This window comes from Eptatretus burgeri, chromosome 5 (assembly GCF_056783735.1).
Source record: "Eptatretus burgeri isolate ZD-2024b chromosome 5, Ebu_testis_v1, whole genome shotgun sequence".
Taxonomy (NCBI): domain Eukaryota; kingdom Metazoa; phylum Chordata; class Myxini; order Myxiniformes; family Myxinidae; genus Eptatretus; species Eptatretus burgeri.
In genome coordinates this window covers 119,317,886-119,335,617 of record NC_140965.1, presented here as the reverse complement: position 1 = coordinate 119,335,617, position 17,732 = coordinate 119,317,886, and the positions used below count along the sequence as shown (strand labels likewise).

Genomic DNA, 17,732 nt, shown 5'->3' with positions numbered 1-17,732 from the left:
GGGTTCATACATAAAGTGTTCTCATGACTAGTTAACGGGTTCATACATAAAGTGTTCTGATGACTAGTTAACGGGTTCATACATAAAGTGTTCTGATGACTAGTTAACGGGTTCATACATAAAGTGTTCTGATGACTAGTTAACGGGTTCATACATAAAGTGTTCTGATGACTAGTTAACAGGTTCATACATCAAGTCTCTGTTTGCTCCCCACGATGATTAGAACGTCCTTTCCATTTCATTATCCATTGTTAAAAAAAATCCAATATCTATCCAACCGGTAATCTCCCAAGTGACCTCAAGAAAAGCTTTACTATACATCATTTGCACATTATCAGATACTTTAAGTTTTTCATAGATCTCAAAACATTTCTGCTTATTGATATTTATGAGTGGACAATGGACACTGACTCAACTTGATCCGTTTAAATTCGAGGTCGATAATGAAATGGTCCTTTTGAACGAATGAAGTCGATGATTAACTTTTTAGTTTTTGTAAATACGAGTACCTGTACCGGTCCCATGGACAGGTGGAGGTGCTTTTGACATCCCTTGTGCAGGATATTTCAATCGCTGCTTTGAATGATTCCATGTAAGGATTTACAAAGTCTGCAGGATGGACAAAAGTGTTTCTGTCCAGATCATTTAAATGTTTCATCCTGTTCACCGGTTCATGTTCGGTGTCGACAATGAATAATTGGGAAAATTTAGGATTATTATCATTTGGTTCTGTTTCCCCGGCATTGATGAACCAACAGAACTTCTCTTGGAATTTAAATGTTGGTTTACATCCCGGCATGTTAACGATTTTGTAAACGAAGCTGGAACAATTTAAACAAAACATTGTGTTCAGTAGTTTCACTAAATAGGAAATTCGCGCAAACAGATGTAATGAGGGTTAAACATCATCTTACCTTAATAAACAGGTAAGGGGACACTGGACAGTGTACTGATGCCAGGTGTGTAAACCACTTGTCGTCGCCGGTCTGTTCTGTAGTAATCACGTGATAGCACTGGACCAATCATGTTCCGTCATGTACTTCGCTCCATTATAGTACAGAATAATTTCCAAGAAGTTCTTTTCCCACCAATCCCCAGTGTCTAACTTCAATCCCCATGAGCGAAGTAAAAATGTTCAGGAGCCAAATCACGAGAATGTAATTTCAGCGTAAACTTGAACAATACAGTTTACAAATTTTGATATCACTCTTATCATCATAGATGTACATGATGAAACACTCAAGAGAAAAGTACACAACATCGAGCGACACTGGCACGAGTTGTAGACACTGGCAGTGAACTTGCTGACATGAACCTTGAACCTGATAGGACAGTGGGTTGGTAAAACTGAAAGGATCGTGTCCCTTTGATGATAAAACCATACCAGTTGGCATGACATTAGATGATTAGAACATATTTGAGGTCATATTTTTGGTTGTTGGAGCATTGCAGGTTTGCCCCCTGGTCACCATTTTACAAAACGGCCACCGCAAGGACTCACTACAGGTGTATGAATTTCACATTTTTTGGGTTCTTTACACAATTAATTATTTTTGTTGCCCCTCAAATGTGCTGTGAACAATTTCAGATAATGGAACCACTTGAAATTGCATCTCTTTGTCAGCTATATTAAATTTCAAAATGTGTGCCACTGAAAATTGCCAATATTTCTGTATCTGAAACAGCCAGTAACTTTATTTCGGTGTCTAAATGTATTGTTGCGGATTCGCGCCCGCCGGCGTGCGCACGGCCACGTAACTCGAATCGCGGCATGTCGCCCACCGGACGGACAATCCAGTCGTGACCCTCTCGGACTAACGCCGGGAACCAGTCACGGGTGGACCTTTCGGTCTCACCACGATCGAGCCAATCGGCCCCCGCGTGGGATAGGGTTGCTCGCCAAATTCGACCTACCGAAGTACCCACACGGAGGGTAGACCGGGCGATCGCACCTCGCCGCAGGTCGACTTCGGACACGGGCCACTTAAGCGACCCGTTCCGTACTATCGGGATAACCGAGCGGTGTTATTCGTCGGCCTCGACGGTTCGATTAATTATCGGGCGTCTTAGCCCACGACCAACCCTTTACGTGAAGCAAGATGGGGATTCAATGAAAGAAATGACAAAGCGAAGCGGGAAAACAGTTCAATAATAAGCACATTTATTTCGCGATGAACGGAAAGCACACATATACAATTCCACCAAAAGCACATGTAAAAGAAGAAGACAAAAAGCAAATGCAACAATGCAGATCTATCCGACTACCGGGCACTCGGCAACACTTATACAATTTTACTTCACAGACGGCGCCGACAACACACATTCCCAAAGCAAAAGAAAAGAGAACCACCCTCCAGGATGAGGGGGTAGGCGGGCCTGGGGCCGAGACCGTGTCGGGCCTACCCGTCTGATGATGAGTCGCGGAGCGGCGGTGGTGCCTCAACTCCGCGGGCCTCGCGGACAGTGTCTGGTAGGGGGTGGGAAGGGGGCCCCCCTTTGTCGCACTATCTCAGCGCGGGGGGAAACAGGAGGGGGTTGCTGATGCTCGGGGAAAGGAGGATTTCACAAAATCTCGGGTCCCGCAACGAGCGTCTCCACCACGACCTCGGTCGCGCCGCCGCCCTCTCTCTCCGCAGTTCCCCGAATCCGACGCGAGCACCCCCTCGTCCGCCTTCGCCGCCTCTCCACAGCTCCGTCCTCTTCACTCCGACTCCGCGAACTCCCAACTGCGAACTGCCAACTTCCCCTCAACTCTTCCTCCGCTTCCAACTCAACTGAACTCGACTGACGAACGCAGTCGTTCTTATAAGCCCCGTGGCTTCGCTCTTTCATCTTTGACCCTCTGCCTCGGACCTTTCACCTCGCTCCCCATTGGCCCGAGGAAAAGTGGGCGTGAATGCTTTTCGATCCATGAATTTGCATATAGCGACCGCCCTCCAACGCCCTGGAGGCGGGGCCAAACCGCCCCTCGCTCACCGATTGGACGGAACAAAAGTGGGTGTGAGTCGTTCTTGATCCGTTTTTCTGCGGAAAGTCCGCGAAGCTTTTGAACATGCTCCTCGGTGCGCGCCCTGCACGAGTCCAGCATCGGTGCCCACGAGTGGCGCGAGATGACGGTGATGCGATGGTGGCGAGTTGTGACGGTAAAGGTCGTGGCGGTTGTGGTGAAGCGGCGTTGTGGTTGGTGGTTGTTGTTGTGATGGCTGTTGAGATGTGGTTGGTGGTTGTAATAATGGCGGCTGGTCCAAAATAAAGATAGTAAAAGAAAAACAGCTATCCTGAAGAGTCGCAGCCCTCATGAATGACATTTATTCCCTCTAGACAACAGGTTTGGGCCTAACTACACATATACTTACCGAGATATCTCACCTAAGGGACCTGAATGGTGGTTTGCGAATTTGGTCAACCACAACACTACCCCCTCCCCTTTTTACAGACTCGTCCCGAGTCGTCAAATTTTCGTGTGCCATCATGTGTAGTTTTCCCCTAGTACATTTTACCTACGGATCCCTGAGTGCGACATTCATGGTATTCGTGTCCCCAAAATAAATAACCTAAGGGCTGAGTAACTACCTAAACAAACTCACTCACACGGACGACAAATAAAATTGCCGGCGCTAGGACAGACATGCCGGGGGCGCACTCATATTTACAGTACATCTTACCTTAACTTACAAATTTTACACTAAACCATGGCCCAGGATCAATGAACTCTGCAAAAGAAAAGCAGTTAGCAGGGAGCCAGGCTGCTCGCATGCAGTCTCTGGCTCAAAACAATGCAGGTGACAGGGAACGTGGCTGGCTGCTCACACGCAGTCCAAGGCCTTCCCTTTTGAACTGAACGCAGTGAACCACAACGGTGCATGGGCTGCACAAACGTAGTCTCCGTGCCAGCTCAAGTGGCACACGCAATGAACACAACGAATGGATGCAGGAATGGTTTGAACTGAACGCAGTGAACCACAACGGTGCATGGGCTGCACAAATGCAGTCTCCGTGCCAGCTCAAGTGGCACACGCAATGAGCACAACGGATGGATGGATGGACACAAACACGGTGCACGGGCCACCACTGCAGGCCCGTGTTGTAGCTGCCAACAGGGCAGTTCTCGCAGCTTGCAAACTGTTGCCTTGCGGATCCTGGCGCACATGGAAATGAACAGGGGGGGGCAAAGCAAAAATTGAACGGGGCTGGTGAACGTGGGCAGTGGGCATGGCATGGCAAAGGCAGCAGGCAAACACAGCCCACAGAAGAAGGCCACTGCAGGCAAACACAGCCCGCAGAAGAAGGCCGCTGCAGGCAAACACAGCCGGCAGATGAACTGGCCGGCACAGGCCTTGAAGTACCACAGCTGCAGATGATCCGGCCGGCATAGGCCTTGCAGCAACACAACAGCTGCCGATGAAGTGGGCCGGCACAGGCCTTGAAGAAAAACAGCCAGCCGGCAGATGAAGTGGGCCGGCACAGGCCTTGCAGTAACACAGCCAGCAGATGAAGCTGGCCAGCCTTTGCCGTTCCGTGGAGTTTGGTGGAGGGAGTGCGGTGGTGCTGGCCACTTGGAAGGCGGGCTCGGACCTACCTACCTGTCTCCCTCCCACCTATCGCCTTTGCCTGTCACTGTACATACCCACTCCCTTAATTTGTCAAACCCCAATTTAGCCCCAACTTATTTTCTTTTTTTTTTTACTTCCCCACGATAAATCGTCCCCTAACCCCCTTTATCGTCCTTGTTCGGCTAACCTATCCTGTCACCTAGCCTACTCCCAACCCCTACGTTCCCTTCCCGGAGGGGAATAAGGGAGAGCTAACGTCCTGTGTCGAGGCCCAACGAAGCCTCAGGATGGCCTCCCCAGAGTCGGCGATCTAACCCAAAGTGGGTCCAGCGGCCCACAATGAGAGCGAGGGGATGGATGGTGCGGAGGGGTACACTTCCTATCTACCCTAACCATTTAACTGTTAAACTACCCCGGGGCTTCCAACAAGCGCCTCTCGCTTAAACTATTGGTTCTAACAACCCAGATTCCCGTCGCCTGTGTTGGTGTCCTCACAATTTCGGGCCTCGCCCCCCAATTTTCTCTCCGTGCCCTCACACGGTCTCATGGCTGGGACACGTGGCCCACTTTGGCAGGCACGACCCTCTGCTGAATCTCCCGCTATGGCACCCCGGGGCACTACACTGCCTCCGAGCCTACCAGCTCCCTAACACCGGGGAGTGCCCCCCATGGCACCTCCCCTGAAACGCACACGTGGCAGGCTGGCTTCCCAGGCCCCTTTCCAAGGGTCACCCATGCCCACAACACTGCCCACGCGGCTAATGGCGCCCCGGGCCCCCGCACCAAGCAGGCGCACCCGTGCCCACTACGCTATCCCGGCCCCCCATGGGCCCTTGGCCTACCACGGCCGACTAGCCTGGTGCCCGGGGTATCCACTCAGCGATACTCACTTTTCGCAGCCATGCTCCCAGCCCGTCAACAGGGCTCCTGCACCCCTCCAAATGGGTTTCGAGCCTACACTCCCACCAACAACAAAACGACCTCCATTTTTCAATTTGACTAACCCCCTAACTCACTTTATACTGACCCCGGGGTCCCTTGGGCGGGAGTCACTCCTCCCCCCAATCACTCATCGCACCATGCATTCCAGACTCGCTCCACTCACACAGACCCGCTGGCCTCACTCACTCATCATGTACTCACCTCACAACTCTTCAACACACACACCGCTGAACTCTGCCATCCTTCTAACTACATCCCCGAACTAACTCGTGCTCCCACGTCGTCCCTTAAACTACAGCACGTTCCTTTTAACACTACGTAGCTAAGCTACGTCCCCTCTACACATTCACAAGTCTGTCACTGTCTTCAGATAAATCATTTTATTTCCCCACCTAAAGCTCACTAAATCCCTCTAACTAATCCATTCCACGGACTCCATGAGGACTTACCCCTGCCCCATGAAGTCGGTCTAACTAAGCTAACCCTTCCCCCTAACTAGTTTCCATCCTGTGCCCCGGGTCAAGGGGGTCTTCCACCCCTTGCCCAGGAATCCTGTGCACCCGAAAGTGAGGCTTGTTTTTTTTTTTATGCGCATCACCAGCGCGGCAACTCGCGCACTTTGCACCTGCCCGTGACGTCATGCAGCTGCACGTGTTCCTCGTCCCTCCTTGGACGGTACCATCCGGCAGGGATTCCCCTCCTGCCGGATTCCAACCCCACGTGCAGCCATGGCGTCACCGTGCGCAAAAAAAAAAAACACAAGCCCCACGTCTCGAGGGGTTCCCCACGCGAACACATGTGCTTTGCCCGTTGGAGCTTAACACACACGATCGCGTGGAGAACCCGTCCGGTCCAAATCCGAAATCCTGCCTAAACTTTGTCCGTCCGCGGGATCGGCAAATCCACCGCGTGCGTTTCCGGACCGGGACTTCACTCTCGCAAGCGAGCACGTGGTGGCCTCGTGCGTTGCACAGCACGGACCTCGTGCTCACTGCTGGGTGAACCCGGCACGGTCCCCGAAACAACTACAGCCGCCACTCGGCTTTCTTTCCTCTCATGTCGCCGTCGTCGCCATTCAACACACGCACTCCCGCGTGTCACGACGCTAACACTCCATTCCATTACATTCACACCGGGAGACGCGGCTGCGTGCTCCCGCATGCCAACTGACATCTCCCTCACATACCGCTCTCTCACACACACGGTCTCCCTTGCATAAACCATACCACTCACACGTGGTGCTCCATTCACTCGCGGCCTTCCACTCACTCGTGCCATACTACTCACACAAACCATACCACTCACACACGCGGGGGCACTCACCCGCGGTGCCTCATCCACACACCGTGCCTCACTCACACACGCGGGGGCACTCAACCGCGGTTCCTCATCCACACTGGCCGTTTCATCCACACACACGGCCTCTTCCACACACGGTGCCTCATCCACACACGGCGTGCTGGGAAGCACGTACTCCGGCACCATCGCCACCACACCACTCACACACGGGGTCGCTTCCACACACGGGGACGCACTCACGCCTTGCACCACACACACAGGGACAACCACACTGGGGATTCATGTCCCCACAAGGGTCTCCGGGGCCTCTATACCCCCCAAGCTCTCCGTGCACCTGTCCACAGCACCCGTCCCCTCAACCTCGCAAAGCACGACCGAACCCACCTGGTCCTGACTCACCTCAAGGGGGCATACTCCCTCCCCTCGTTCCTGGAGGAGGCTATCCCGCTGCTCGCACTGGGCCTCCACCCAGTCCACCAGCTCACCCCCATTGTCCTCCACTACCTCCGTGTGTGTGTGTGTGCGTCACTTACCCCGTCTTCATCGTGCAGTCTTCCCTCTATCGTTCCCATCTCCCGTGTCTCTGCCAACTCGGTCACCTCTTCACCCTTTACCTCCCTTGTCTCAACTATTATTTCCGTTGTCGTCACCTCGTGTCTCGTCTCACACGTTTTGGTCTCCCCATTTAATTTTTCCCTTTCAGTCATCGTCACGACCCTCGCCCAACACGTCCCCCGAATTATTTTTTCACCCGCCTCCACCGCGGGCCCGACAGCCGTTGCACCCCCTTCCAGCTCGTTCGCTCCCACACGTGGAGTCGCCATTCCTATCTCCCTGGTCACGGCCTTCATGCCCGCCTGCAGGCATCGGCCCATGTTCTGCGTCTCACCCCGCAGCTTTTTCGTTTCTTCCTTCATTTGCTGTGTACTCGCATCGATCTTTTCGTTCATGCTTTTTATTTCGTTTATAAATTCAGTTGTGTTTGCATCCATCCTTTCGTTCATGCCTTTCATTTCCGCATTCATTTGTGCCAGCATGGTGAATAGCTGGGCCATGTCGGGTGCGCTTGGGTGAGCCGTTTCGGCAAGGGTCGGGGGGTTTTGGTGGAGAGGGGGAGGGAGGTGTCATACACCGCGGCCGCTGCCGCACCCATTTCGGGCTCTGGGTTCAGTTGGGCGAGTTCGTTTTCCTGTACAACCAACATTTCCTGCACGGGGATTTCATCCTGAGCCATGGATTCCACACATTCTACATCCATTTCTAATACCCCCGGCTCCCGCTCGCCTTGAGACGCCATCTTGCTTCTCGTAAAGGGTTAATTTAGCTCGCTCGTAATTTGGAGGGAATCGGGGGTCGCTTCTCTCACCCTGGACCGATTCCCGTGAATTTAGCTGGAGACAGGAGAGCCCGTTTTCCCGTTCTCCGTTACCAGTGCCGTGAGGAGGGCGATGGGTTTATATCGCACGACCTGACACCAGTGTTGCGGATTCGCGCCCGCCGGCGTGCGAGCGGCCACGTAACTCGAATCGCGGCACGTCGCCCACCGGACGGACAATCCCGTCGTGACCCTCTCGGACTAACGCCGGGAACTAGTCATGGGTGGACCTTTCGGTCTCACCGCGATCGAGCCAATCGGCCCCCGCGTGGGATAGGGTTGCTCGCCAAATTCGACCTACCTAAGTACCCACACGGAGGGTAGACCGGGCGATCGCACCTCGCCGCAGGTCGACTTCGGACACGGGCCACTTAAGCGACCCGTTCCGTACTATCGGGATAACCGAGCGGTGTTATTCGTCGGCCTCGACGGTTCGATTAATTATCGGGCGTCTTAGCCCACGACCAACCCTTTACGTGAAGCAAGATGGGGATTCAATGAAAGAAATGAAGAAGCGAAGCGGGAAAACAGTTCAATAATAAGCACATTTATTTCGCGATGAACGGAAAGCACACATATACAATTCCACCAAAAGCACATGAAAAAGAAGAAGACAAAAAGCAAATGCAACAATGCAGATCTATCCGACTACCGGGCACTCGGCAACACTTATACAATTTTACTTCACAGACGGCGCCGACAACACACATTCCCAAAGCAAAAGAAAAGAGAACCACCCTCCAGGATGAGGGGGTAGGCGGGCCTGGGGCCGAGACCATGTCGGGCCTACCCGTCTGATGATGAGTCGCGGAGCGGCGGTGGTGCCTCAACTCCGCGGGCCTCGCGGACAGTGTCTGGTAGGGGGTGGGAAGGGGGCCCCCCTTTGTCGCACTATCTCAGCGCGGGGGGAAACAGGAGGGGGTTGCTGATGCTCGGGGAAAGGAGGATTTCACAAAATCTTGGGTCCCGCGACGAGCGTCTCCACCACGACCTCGGTCGCGCCGCCACCCTCTCTCTCCGCAGTTCCCCGAATCCGACGCGAGCACCCCCTCGTCCGCCTTCGCCGCCGCCGCCTCTCCACAGCTCCGTCCTCTTCACTCCGACTCCGCGAACTCCCAACTGCCAACTGCCAACTTCCCCTCAACTCTTCCTCCGCTTCCAACTCAACTGAACTCGACTGACGAACGCAGTCGTTCTTATAAGCCCCGTGGCTTCGCTCTTTCATCTTTGACCCTCTGCCTCCGACCTTTCACCTCGCTCCCCATTGGCCCGAGGAAAAGTGGGCGTGAATGCTTTTCGATCCATGAATTTGCATATAGCGACCGCCCTCCAACGCCCTGGAGGCGGGGCCAAACCGCCCCTCGCTCACCGATTGGACGGAACAAAAGTGGGCGTGAGTTGTTCTTGATCCGTTTTTCTGCGGAAAGTCCGCGATGCTTTTGAACACGCTCCTCGGTGCGCGCCCTGCACGAGTCCAGCATCGGTGCCCACGAGTGGCGCGAGATGACGGTGATGCGATGGTGGCAAGTTGTGACGGTAAAGGTCGTGGCGGTTGTGGTGAAGCGGCGTTGTGGTTGGTGGTTGTTGTTGTGATGGCTGTTGAGACGTGGTTGGTGGTTGTAATAATGGCGGCTGGTCCAAAATAAAGATAGTAAAAGAAAAACGGCTATCCTGAAGAGTCGCAGCCCTCATGAATGACATTTATTCCCTCTAGACAACGGGTTTGGGCCTAACTACACATATACTTACCGAGATATCTCACCTAAGGGACCTGAATGGTGGTTTGCGAATTTGGTCAACCACAACAGTATGTTTTGGGGATGAAGCAATTTAATGTTGTTAAATTAAATTAATGTTGTAAAATTAAACCAGACCCAAGTTGTTTCTCATGCTCACAACACTTTTGTCATGCACTCAGTATTAATCTACAGATGCATCGTCTGCTTTCAGAACCCGACAGAAGCCTGAGCTGCACATTGCTTAGCAGTGGCTGTGACTGTGTATCGGTTGAGGTCGTAATCCTGTTTCCTTTCAACCTGCTCAATAACAGCTCCTGACAATGGTCAAAGCCTATAAGGTGATGAACCCACAGAAGCTGGTACTTCTGCCACAAAAAGTCTGCAAACAGACTACGACAAATGTATTTTGTGTCAGACAGTTCCGAGGTACAACGATGTCCTGCAAAGTCAAAACATGGGGCAGAAGGAGCCGATACAAGACAATCACCTCAAACCTTTTAGGGTCCCAAAAGATTGGATGTTTTCTGAAGAGCCTGCAGCTTTCCTGGCTAAATGATGGAGATGTTATTGAGAAAACTCTTCAGAACCAAAGTGCCAAGTGGCATGACTCATAGAGGCTACAGTACAACAAGACAGAACTCCAGAGAGCAGACAACGGGAAGACATCATGTGAAGAGAATGCTGATCCCCCCCCTCCCCCCTAAATCCAGCAGGTAGTGTACCTCTAAACGAGGTTTCAACATTTGAACTTGACAAACATGTCCGAAAGTGTGCTCTCAAACTTGAGGACAAGCCATTGCTGGCCAAACTTAGCGCAGGAGACCTGATCACTCAAGAGGCTAAATATCATACTCAGTGTTTTGTCTCCCTGTACAATAAAGCAAGAGATGCCAAGCCATCAGAGGAAATGGACACCGATAGAGATAACTACGGCATAGCGCTTGCCGAGTTGGTTTCTTACATCGATGAAACCCGCACAGATGGTGAAGTTGCTACCAATGTTCAAAATGACTAATCTGGTGAATTTGTACTGGATGGGTGCATTCCACTAAAATCAAGAATCATATGCAATACTCGGGTACTTTCCGGACTGGGAAGCTCACAATCAAGGCTGCGAAATAGTACTCGTCCTCAATCAAGATGTCGGACAAGCATTGAGGAAAGCATGCGAGTATGATGCCGATGATGATGCTGTCCACCTTGCCAAAGCGGCAAGCATTTCGCAAAGAGACGTGTTCAAAATGAATGCTGCCTTCCGGGATTTGTTTGGCAGTCGGTGCCAGGAGAAATCAGTGCCGGCATCACTCCTGGTACTGGTTGGAATGGTTCTGAATGGTCCAAGCATAAAAAGAACGGTCAAATATTGACTCCTCAATGCCTGCTGCTCAGCTGAGCATATCTCAGCTCCTCATGTATAACAGTACTATATGCAGATGGGATGGTGCCTCTGGAACAGCCAGACATGGCTGATGGCCAACAACCAGAAACACTTCTGCCAGTCTATCTTACCATGATGCTTCATATGAAAACGAGCAAGCGCGACTTGGTAGACTCCTCGGTCAACCTGGGATTGTGCATCTCCGACAACAGAGCACTGAGCATCTCAACTGACTTAGTAAACAAAGTCTGTCACCACTATGAAGTGGAGAAAGATGTCTGCCCTCCAAATCGGAGGGGTGCTCTCTGTAACTCAGCTGCTCCAGACAACATCGCTCGTAATCCTAGTTCCACGAGTGCACATGACTCCTTCCATGGAAGTGGGATATCATTGTTCCAACACCCAATCACTGAGTCCAGAGGTGTTCGATGTGCTGTCCTCGAAGCAAACCACGACGTTCCCACTCCTGGTACCAAAAGGACTCTCCCCAAGCTACCAGTCACACACGAACGTGCCTCCTCTCACTCTTGGAAAGCGAGGCGTACCTGTGCCAAAGCTTGATAGCCCCAACAAAGCAGACTGTCAGCTTTCTAGATCAAGCCTTGTAGAAGATATGTAGGTAAGTATGTTGGTATTCGAGCATTGGTATGGTAACACATGACAGTTTAATGAAAGTTGTCTAATTCCACAGTGAACATCTAAACTCTTGATGTACCGGTATATACTGTAGGCCCTATAAATGTTTATGGGACAAAACTAAAACAAACATATTCAAAATCAAAACAAGAATTAGCAGAGACATGCCAACGCTTTTCGGTCCGCTCTTGTCAAACAAAAATGCGAACAGAATGAAGCAGAAACAAAATACATGTTTTATAGACACAGAGTAATAAGCTCAATGCTCATTGGTTGATAAATGAATCACCAAATAGGATAGGAGGATCTTTCCATCCGTCCATTGGGACCATACTCTGTGCAGAGCGTTGGTGCTGCCGAAGCAGTCTCCTTGGCTATTGGGTACAATCCTGGATGGGTCGCCACTCGGACACAGGATACCAGAATGCTGGCACTCATTTTGCCGACCTCGGAATGATGACAGGCAGTCAACCTCACCTGGTATTAATTAAGCAGCCGAGTGGGATTTTAACTGAGGATCCTTGGATCCCGAGCACACCACCCTAACCATTATACAAACACAAGGCATGATATAATGAAAGCACAAATTCCTTTTGTCAACAAAGTATGGGATCGTTAGACTTGATAAGTGTTTTTTTTGGATACCTTGTCAAGGCTCATATAAGAGCTAACACACAACGCACAGGAAGAAGGGCATGAGACAATAGGGGTGTGGGAAGGAGAAAAGAGTGGGAAACAGAGACATTAAGAGATCTGTGGAAGGGAGAGGTAAAGGGCAGTGTACACGGGGTACACAAGATGGACATTACAGGGACTTTCAGGAAGGAAAGCAGGGTATTTGAAGGAGGTGGCCTTGAGGTGGATTAACAGGGGTAAAAAGATCAAGGTTTTGGATGGGGGATGATAAGAGGTGGTGGTGAACAGCTGTTTTGAAAGCCTGGAGGGAAGAATGGGATTGAACAGAGTGAGGTAGTTTATTCCAAAGGTGGGGAAAAAGAGGAATGAAAGGGTGAAGGTGAGCAGTGATTCGTGATTTTTGGTAGGTTTCCCAGAAGGGGGTTGTTGGTGGACCTTGAGCACCCTGTGGAAATCCGGTGGGGACAAATCACAGACAGAGCAGGGGGGTGGGGGCGAGAGTGGAGAGGAGAAGGAAGAAGAAAGAGAGACCACTGACCAGCCTGCGGTGAGAGAGTGAAAGGCCCAATGACTCAGCCTCATCGCGGGAAATGCCAATGATCCGAAATGTCTTGTTTTCGACAGCGTGAAGCAGAGAAAGGTGAAAGGCAGGAGTATGAGCCCAGAGAGGAGAGCAGGACTTCATCAGGCTATGGATGAAAGCTTTGAAAGTGGTCAGGAGCTCAGTTGGGTCGTGGAAGGGCTTTGCACGACAGAGGATTCCCAGTTGGAGACTGGCTTTGGAGGCGAGGTTTGAAATGTGGCTTTCCCAGGAAAGATCATGGCAAATAATGAGACCCAAAGGCTAGAAAGAAAGGACATCTTCTGGAGGATTGTTGAGAAAGTGGATGGGGGGGGGGTTCCAAACGGTCCTTTTGGAGAGACATTGCAAGAGGGTGAGATTTGTCCGGATTGAAAGACATGTACCATGTGTTGGACTAATTTGTGATTTTACCCAGATCTGCAGTGAGCGAAGAAGTTGCTCCTTGCCAGTCTGAGGGATGACAGATGGTACGGCAGAGGGTGAAGTCATCAGCAAAGAGATAAAGAGGATTTTACAGAGAGTGGGAGAGATCATTGATGAAAAGCAGAAAAAGAACAGGGCCCAGAACGCTCCCTTGAGGATCTCCAGCCTGGACAGGAAGAGCGGATGAAAGAACTCCACTTAGGGCCACACGTTGACTGTGACAGGAGGACGTCTGCAAGCCATGAGTGGAGATGGCCGTGGATACCATAGGAAGAGAGGAGGTTGGTCAGCTGGACAGGGTGCCAGACCATGTCAAAAGCACAAGATATGTCCTGGTAATGGCTCTGATTTCATGTCCGGCATTGAGGACCTCCATCCATTGATGGGAGAGCAGAAGCAGAATATCCAGGGTAGAGTGACCTGGTCTGAAACGAAATAGATGATCGGAAATCAAGCCATTGGAGAAGAGGAAGGATTTAATGTCTGAAGCGATAATAGATTCCATAACCTTGCTGATAATTGGGAGAAGGCTGATTGGTCTGTAGTTGCAGGGATCTGTTTTTGCACATTTTTTTATTGGGGTAGTAATGTTTGCTGATTTCCAAGCAGATGGCAGATGACCTTGAGCAAATGAGAGGGTGAATAGAACAGAGAGAGGGTGAGCAAGAGCAGAAGAGCAGGTTTTTAGGACACGTGTGCTGATGCCGTCTGGACCGGTTGCAGAATCTGAGTCGAGGTTTGACAGCAAGCTCTCCACCTTGTCAGGAGAAAAGGACACAGAGTCCAGGGATAGTTGGGTGCAAGTGGGTAAGGTGGGTACAGAAAGCGATGTGTTTTGGACATAATATTTTGATACAAACACCGAGTTTAGGCATTCAGCCTTTTCACGTGCGGTATCAGCAGTGCGTCCATTTGAGGAAAGGGAGGGGATGGAGGGGCAACAAACACCAGAAACAGATTTGATTAGATGCCACCAGCAATTGGAGGAGGGAGAGAGGTTTGACAGTTCAGACTTGGGCTTAGAAAGATGTTGTTTTCTCTCTCTACTGAGGGTAGATATACACTTGTTCCGAGCTTTGTGGAAGGAACTGAGATTGCCCTCAGTTGGGTTTGCTTTCCATGAGGCAAAGGCAAGTTGTTTCAGGACAACTGCCTCGCCACAAGCTTCAGTCAACCATGGGCGGGAGGAAGGGTAGGACAACTGAAGACGAGAGAGGGGAAAATCAGTGCATGAGGGAGAGCAAGTTTCTTTGAAAGAATTCCCAGGATGAGTTGATGTTGGAGAAAGTAGTCACAGGAGACCAGTCCAGAAGTGTAATGGCTGCTTGGAGACCCTGCCAGTCGGCTTGAGTGAAATTCCAGACTCGACGGCACTGAGGTGGTTCTCTGATAACAGCCAGAGAGATGTCCACTTTGTCAAGCAAGTGGTTAGAAGAACCGATTGGATCGGAGGAAGAACAGCAGATATTTTCAGGGAAATTTGTCAAAATCAGATCCAGAATAGACAGGGTACCATTGGTTCAGATCCGGATCAGGAAGTTGACCGATTGAGTCAGTTCCAATGAGTCACAGAAAGCTTTTGCTGAGGTGCCATGAGAGGTGAGAGAGGTACCCACACCAAGCCAACTGGCATGATGATAATTGAAGTCGCCACATCTGAGAAGATAGAAGTTGGTCCATGTTTTTGGACAGTGAGGTGTAAATGGAGTCATCACTGTTTGGTGGATGGGACAGTACACATATAAACATGAGGTGGGAGTGGAGGGGAAGCCGTAGCCAGAGGTATTCCTGGGGGTGTGGGGGATAGAGGGCAGTGTATGCAGAGTGAGGAATGGAATCTTTGATGAAGAGAGCAACTTCTCCACCAGGACGAGGCTCAGGTCTGTGATACCGGAGGAGGGAGTAACCAGGGAGAGATACTTGGGAGTCAGACACGTCTTGGGGGAGGAAAGTTTCTGTTGGGAAGAATATGTCTGGTTTGTCATTGGCAACCTGTATGGAAAGATCTGTAAGGTTTGAACGAAGACCCTGGATAGTTGAGGTTCACACTGTTAATGAAGAGGGAGGGAAGGAGGCTTTGAGTGCAGGGGTGGGAGGGGATGGGGAGAGAAGGACAAGAGAGGAGGGGGGGGAGGTAAGGAGAGTTGTTGAAAGAGTGTGGGGGATTGCAGAATTGTTTGGGGAGGGGGTCGGGTGAGGAGGATAAAAGGGTCTGTTGTGCTGGGGGAAAGGGGGGAAGAGAGGGGGCAGAAGGCAGTTGAGGATTTGAGGAGGTGGAGTGATTAACAGGAGATGAGAGGGCAGGGGAAGGAGGCAGCTTTGTGGATGAGAGGGTGGACAACTTTGAGAAGGGTGAGTGAGGGGGGTGAATGGTGGGAGAAGGATGAGTGGGGAGAGTTGAGGGAGAAAGGTGAGGGGGTGTTTTTGAGAAAAGTGAGGGAGGGTTGGAGGGAGAAGAGTGTGATGGTTGTTTTGAGAGGGAGGGGTGAGAGGGGTGAATTGGCACTGAAGTTGGAAAAAAGGATGGTTGATGGAAAGTAAACACTCATGGCAAACTGGGTTTTTTATTTTTCGGTCAGAGATGCGATTAAAGACAATTCTTGATGGATGTAATAAAGGCGAATTCAGAGAATGGAGAGAAGAAACACTGTAACAGTTGGATTTTTTAGGCAAGGAATGAAGGAAAGGTCAAAATTATAGCAGTCTGTTTAAATAGTGGAAGAGTAGTAAATTATGATACAGTGAAGATTACCACACGTGTGAAAGAGGAAGATGAAGCATTATAAGAGATCGTTTTTATTAGTAGTATTATTATTATTTGAGAGTTTTCATCAGATTAGGTAATGAAGGTTGAATGAAATGGCTGTAAAAAAAAAATCGTGAGGTGAATGGTGAATTTGGACATTTCAAAAATCGACTCTCAAAACAACAACAGAGCTCTTGCAGACCTGCAACACGTCCCAGGTAAAAATCTGAAAGCTTATTGCTTTTGAAATACTGTCATCCAGAAGTCGTCCTTCTTCTTGCATGTGGCAGCTTAGATGCCCAGTAACTATTATTTTGTTGGGGCACAATGTTTAGGCACAACAATGCCACTGATGCTGTGCCCCAATACCAGTATATACTCATTTTACCAACCTCAGAAGGATGACAGGCTGAGTCAACCCCACCTGGTGTTAACTCAGCAGCCAAGAGGGCTTGGAACTCAGGACCCAAAGATCCCAAGCCAGCCACCTTAAACACGAAGCCAACACCAGGCTCGAAGTAGGCTTGAGCACAACCCTTCTAACCCTAACACCCCATTGGACGTTTATTAATATTGAACTATATCCTGCAAACTGGAGGTTCCTGTAAGTATTATGATAGACAATTTGTGTTGTACAGTCTTCAGGTATATAATTAAATAAAATAATGATTCTTAAAGTCGTCTGAATAAATTATTCCCGGTTTCACCACCATTTTCCACAGTGTCTATGACATCACCCTATCAAACACATTACATTAATTCTTTGTACCTGCCGTATGTGTCCATTATAACATCCTTGAAAAAAGTAATTTCCTGTTTGGGATGATTCTCAATTTTGTTTGACTGCCAGACAAGCAGAGTCAAAAAAATTATCTCTCTATCTCTATCTCTATCTCTCTCTCTCTCTCTCATCATTGGTTAGGAGCGATGCAGTGTCCCCCTTACCAGTACACTGGTGCTCATTTTGCCGACCCCGGAAGGATGACACGCTGAGTCAACCTCCTGGTATATTTAATTCAGCGGCCAACGGGGCTTGAACTCAGGACCCTAGGATCCCAAGCCACCACCCAACCCAGTAAGCCAACACCAGGCTTATTTCACTCCTCTGTACATGTGTGATCGGGACATATTCTGAGCCAAGGTACGGCAAAACGAAAGACTCGTCTTCTTATTCATGTTCCGATTCATGTTCAAAATGTAACATTCGATTTAAATAAGTTGTTCCTCAACCATAAACTGACGATCAAAAACTGATAAGACAGACAGATGGAGTGATGGACGGACATGAATCAATTGCTAAACCTCACTTTTCGCTTTGCGTGTGCGGGGTATCTGGAACAGCACTCGGTGGAGCCCATACCTCCACTAGGCTGAACAGGTTACATTCAGCCTGGTGGAGGTATGCGCTCTACCAATGTCACC

General features: G+C 50.2%; 1 protein-coding gene across 1 annotated transcript in view; it reads right to left on the bottom strand.

Moving 5' to 3' along the window:
- LOC147027241 (ectonucleotide pyrophosphatase/phosphodiesterase family member 7-like) overlaps positions 1–1,061 on the bottom strand; it is a 62,135-nt gene extending 61,074 nt beyond the window's left edge. The window contains exon 1 of the mRNA XM_085883505.1: positions 915–1,061. The gene's annotated coding sequence lies outside the window, so the exon portion shown is untranslated. The remainder of the gene's footprint in view (positions 1–914) is intronic.
- Between the last annotated feature and the right edge of the window lie 16,671 nt (positions 1,062–17,732).